This window comes from Neovison vison, chromosome 6 (genome assembly GCF_020171115.1).
Source record: "Neovison vison isolate M4711 chromosome 6, ASM_NN_V1, whole genome shotgun sequence".
Lineage (NCBI taxonomy): Eukaryota > Metazoa > Chordata > Mammalia > Carnivora > Mustelidae > Neogale > Neogale vison.
In genome coordinates this window covers 16529252-16535398 of record NC_058096.1, presented here as the reverse complement: position 1 = coordinate 16535398, position 6147 = coordinate 16529252, and the positions used below count along the sequence as shown (strand labels likewise).

Here is a 6147-nt window from a genome sequence, read left to right as displayed (position 1 = left end):
TATAACAGATTGGAGATGGCAGAAGACAGGGTTGATGAATTTAAGGAATGTCAATAGAAATGGCTCAATCTTAAAAAAAATTCTTTAAAAATATAACCTCGGGGATTTATGAAACAATGTCAGCATGTCTGGTATATATGTAATTAGATTCCCAGAAAGAGAATAAGAGAAAAAAAAGGGAGAAAATTTTTTAAAGATGTTATCAGCCAAAAATATTTTGAGTATGGAGAAAAACACTAACCTATCAACATGAGAAGCTTAACAAAAGCCAAGACAAGAACAATAAAAGCTATAGTTAGATCACAGTCAAACTGATAAAATCCAAAGATAAATATATATATTTTCCAGAGGGGAAAAAGATAGCATTTTTCAGGGAACGAAGATACAAGTAATGGCCTCCTGCAGATAGCATCAGTGAAGGTAGTAAGATCTTCATGACCTTCAAATTAATGAAAATGAGAACACATTTTCAACTCAAATTCCTACATCCAGTCAAAATAACAACCACATAAATCTATTTTTTAGGTAAACAAAACCCAAGAAGATATATTTCTCAAGTCCTGTAGAAGAAGAAATGGTAATGGGAATTTTTAGGCTGCAGCAAATTGACACCAGATAGAAATACAAATCTACAGGAAGGAAGGAAGATCATCAGAAATAAGACTATACATTTTTTTCTTAATGTCTTTAAAACAAAGTGATGGCTTAATGCTAAAATTGCAACATTGAAATTTGAGATTTATGATATAAGTAGATTGAAAATCTCTCACATCATTGACACATAGAACGGGAGTGCATACATAACATTATTTTAAGGTTCTCAGATTTCACATGAAGTGGTGCAATATTAATTATAATTCTCTTGTGGTAAGTGAAAGATGGCCCATTGCAATAACCTATGGCAAAAGAACTGAAGTTATACAGAGTAGTTTCTGACAACCACCAGAAAATTAAATTTGAAATCAATCACATTGTTAGCCAGAATAATCCCCAAATTTTGGAAATTAAGGCACATACCTCTAAATAATTAATATGATAAAACAAGAAATCACAAGAGAATTACAAAAGATTTTTAATTTCTTTCTTTTTTTTTTTTCAATTGAGCATAGTTGACATCCAATATCACATTCATTTTTAGGTGTATAGCATAATGATTTAACTTCTCTATACAATATTCTATGCTCCCCCACAAGTGTTTGAATTTTATTCTAATCACAACACAACTTATCAAAATGTGTGGTATGTAGCAAAGATGGTGCTGAGTGGGAAATATATAGCTATAAATGTTTTAAGAAAAGAAGAAAGTTTAAAATTAGTGATAGAATTTTCCATCTTCTGCAGCTAGAAAAAGATGAGTCATTTATATGCAAATTTAGTAAAAGGATGGAGATAATAAAGATAGCAGATATTAAAAATACATGGATTTATTTTCTAAATAAGTAAAAAAACAGACAAGTTAAGAAACACAAAAGTTGTCTGGTTTTTAAAACATCACTAACCATCAGGAAATACAAATCAAAACCACAATGAGATACCACCTCACACCAGTTAGAATTGCAAAAACCAACAACACAGGAAACAACAAGTTTTGATGAGAATGTGGAGAAAGGGGACCCCTCTTATACTGTTGGTAGGAATGCAAGCTGGTACAATCACTCTGGAAAACAGTATAGAGGTTCCTCAAGATGTTAAAAATAGAGATACCCTATGACTCAGTGATTTCTCTATTAGGTATGTACCCTGAAGATACAGATGTAGTGAAAAGAGGGAGTATATGCACCCCAATGTTTATAACAGCAATGTTCACAATAGCCAAACTGTGAAAGGAGATGAGATGTCCTTCAACAGATGAATAGATAAAGAAGATGTGGTTCACATATACAATGGAATATTGCTCAGCCAGCAGAAAAGATGGATACCCACCATTTGCATTGACATGGATGGAACTGGAGGGGATTATGTTAAGTGAAATAAATCAAGCAAAGAAATACAATTATTATATGGTTTCACTCATATATGGAATATAAGGAATAGCATGGAGGACCATGGGGAAAGGAGGGAAAACTGAATGGGAAGAAATCAGAGAGGGAGACAAACATGAGAGACTCTGGACTCCCCAAACCAAATTGAGGGTCCAGAAGAGAGTGGGGTGGAGGGATGAGGTAACCAGGTGATGGGTATTAAGGAGGGCACACGTTGTGAGGGGCACAGGGTGTTATACGCAACTAATGAATTATTGAACACTACCTCAAAAACTAATGGTGTACTATACGTTGGCTAATTGAACATGATCATAAAAATAATAAAGTAATTTGAACTGAAAAAAATAAATATCAGTTAATTGATAAACTACTAGCAGGACTGGTCAAGGAAAAAACAAGTTAGGAAATAGAAAATCTCTAATATCAGGAATTAGAGTAGGGATCTCTTTGCAAATTTTATTAAGAATACATGTGTAATAGTGGAATATATGAGCAACTTTATTTCAACAACCTTGAAGATTTCAATGATAAGAACAATTCTTTGAAAACAAAATATATCAACACCAACATAAGTAGTGAACACTGGGCATTATATGTAAGCAATGAATTACTAAACTGTACACCTGAAACTAATACTGCATTGTGTGTTAACTAGCTGGAATTTAAATAAGAACTTGGGGAAAATTAAAAAAAAATAAGAACTGAAAGCTCTATATCTGTTTCTGTATTAACTCAATTGAATTTATCAAAAAAACTTCCTCCAAAGAAAAGAAGTACAAGAAAAGACATTGTTGTAGCATATAAATTCTTTAAATATTAAATAATTTCAATATTAAGCAAAGTCTAAAACACTGTCTGGTAGTTCTTATCAAAAAAAGAAAGAGGAAGAAGAACAGAAGACAGAGGAATAACTTCAACTTATATTAGTACCATTAGTTACAAAAGTATTATAATAGTTCCATTTTATTATTTCATTCAACAGTAAACTTGTTTCCTATTGATGCTCCTGTAACTTGTATCCCAACCTGATCACTCTAATGAAACATTTTGAGAATGCACACACTTACCTTTTTTCTCATGGCCCTATATCTGCACAGATTTTTTCCTCTTCCAAGATTTCTCCATCCCCAGCTCATATCTAAGTTATTTTAGCTACACATTTCTATAAACTGTAGTGTTGCCATGAAATTTCAAGTGGGAAGTATCCTCAGATAAAGCCCGGAGGAGAAGGTTGGCTTAGAAAAGCTTTGTAATTGATTTTAAGAAAATGATTGGGTTGTAATGCTCTTCTGCACTTAAGTGAAAATCTGGGCCTTGAATCTGCCAAATTACCACCTTCCCATGCCACAGCAAGAAATGAACACCAAGTTTAAAATTGGAATTTTTTCTTAGGTTTGACGCATTTTATTTAAAAAGATCTGGCACTTCTATACATAAACCAATAAGAACTTAAAACATCACACCTTTATTTCATTTTTTAAGCTTGACTTTCTAGTAAATATCTAGCTTCATTGATTTTGGCTGCTGTGCAAGGAGATCCTCCCTCATCCAGTTAACTTAAAAACATCATCTGTCAATGAGCATCTCATATTTTTTTCTTTATTGGCAGCAAGGCTTGTGGCTAGCATTAATCCTACTTCTCATTTAGTCTTTTGGGGTTCAAATCTATCTCTATAATAACCACCACTGAAGACAGATTTTGGTGGGCTTTGAAAAACTTGTTTTACTTGAGGCTCCATGTGTTTCATGGCTTGCAAAATGTAACACCCTGCAAATCCTGGAGAAACAATGGTCAGTCTGGATGGTAACACTGTACTGGCCATGGCTGTGGCTCAGTTCCTCAGCCTCCTCTGAGAGGATGGTCCAGCCCAGCCCAAAGGTGGCAGCCACCAATGGTCATGCCTCTAGCACACAGCCATGTGGCCACCACCAACAGTCACCAAAACAAAAATGCAATTTTAAATAGTAGTACCATCAAAATTAAATGGTTGTTTTGAACGTGTACTTAAATGAACGGAATCATTACTAGATTATAACTAGATTATAACATTACTAGATTATAATAATTATATATAATTATTATTATAATTAAAAAAAAATACCTCCTCCTATTCTGTCAGTTGCCTTTTGGTTTTGTTGACTGTTTCCAAAACCACAGTGAGATACCTCCTCACACCAGTCAGAATGGTTAAAATTAAGAAGTCAGGAAATGACAGATTTTGGCAAGGATATAAAGATAGGGCAACCTGCCTACGCTGTTGTTGGGAAGGCAAGCTGATGTAGCCACTCTGGAAAACAGTATGGAGGTTTTAGGAATAAACCTAACCAAAGAGGCAAAGATTCTATACTCAGAAAATTTTAAAGTACTCATTAAAGATATTGAGAAGGACACAGAAAATGGAAAAATGTCCCATGCTCATGAATTGGAAGAACAAAGATTGTGAAAATGTCTATGCTACCTAGAGCAATCTGCACTTTCAATACAATCTCTATCAAAATCCCATCCATTATTTTCAAAATGGAACAAGTAATCCTAAAATTTAAATGGAACCAGAAAAGACCTTGAATAGCCAGAGGAATATTAAAAAAGAAAGCCAAATTTGGTGGCATCACAATTCCAGACCTCAAGCTCTATTATAAAGCTGTCATCATTTGGAGCACCTGGGTGGCTCAGTGGGTTGAGGCCTCTGCCTTCCACTCAGGTCATGATCTCAGGGTCCTGGGACCCAGCCCTGCATTGTGCTCTTTGCTCAGTGGGGATCCTGCTTTCCCTTCTTTCTCTCTCTGCCTGCCACTCTGCTTACTTGTGATCTCTGTCTGTCAAACAAATAAAATCTTAAAAAAAAAAAAAAAAAAAGCTGTCATCATCAAGTCAGTGTGGTACTGGCCCCAAAACAGACACATAGATCGATGGAATAGAACAGAGAGCCCAGAAATAGACCCTCAACTCTATGGTCAACTAATCTTCCATAAAGCAGGAAAGAACATCCAATGGAAAAAAGACAGTCTCTTCAACAAATGGTGCTGGGAAAATTGGACAGCCACACACAGAAAAATGAAACTAGACCATTTCCTTACACCACACACAAAATTAGACTCAAAATGGATAAAGGAAATTAATGTGAGAAAGAAATCCATCCAAATCCTTGAGGAGAACACAGGCAGCAACCTCTTTGACCTCAGCCAGAGCAACTTCTTCCTAGAAACATCGTCAAAGGCAAGGCCTGCAAAGGCAAAAATGAACTACTGGGACTTCATCAAGATCAAAACTTCTGCACAGCAAAGGAAACAGTCAACAAAACCAAAAGACAACTGATAGAATGGGAGAATATATTTGCAAATGACATATCAGATAAAGGGCTAGTATCCAAAATCTATAAAGAACTTATCAAACTCAACACCCAAAGAACAAAGAATCCAATCAAGAAATGGGCAGAGGACATGAATAGACATTTCTATAAAGAAGGCATCCAGATGGCCAACAGACACATGAAAAAGTGCTCCACATCACTCAGCATCAGGGAAATACAAGTCAAAACCACAATGAGATACCACCTCACACCAGTCAGAATGGCTAAATTAACAAGTCAGGAAATGACAGATGCTGGCAAGGATGCAGAGATAGGGGAACGCTCCTGCACAGTTGATGGGAATGCAAGGTGGTGCAACCACTCTGGAGAACAGCATGGAGGTTCCTCAAAAAGTTGAAACTAGAGCTACCCTATGATCCAGCAATTGCACTACTGGGTATTTTCCCTAAAGATACAAATAGAGTGATCCGAAGGGGCACATGTACCCAAATGTTTATAGTAGCAATGTCCACAATAGCCAAACTATGGGAAGAACCTAGATGTCCATCAACAGATGAATGGATAAAGAAGATTGGTATGTATATACAATGGAATACTATGCAGCCATCAAAAGAAATGAAATCTTGCCATTTGCAATGACATGGATGGAACTAGAGCGTATTGACATTATTTATGACTATAAATAAAATAAGTCAACCAGAGAAATACAATTATTATATGATCTCTCTGATATGAGGAAGTTGAGAGTCAGGGTAGGGGGTCATGGGGGAGAAGGGAGGGAAAAAATGAAACAAGATGAGACAGGGGAGGGAGACAAACCGTAAGAGACTCTTAATCTCAGGAAATAAGCTGAG

At 35.6% G+C, this 6147-nt stretch overlaps 1 pseudogene; it reads right to left on the bottom strand.

Annotated features, from left to right (window-relative positions):
* Positions 1-3459: 3459 nt before the first annotated feature.
* LOC122910340 lies at positions 3460-3805 on the bottom strand (annotated as a pseudogene).
* Positions 3806-6147: the final 2342 nt, after the last annotated feature.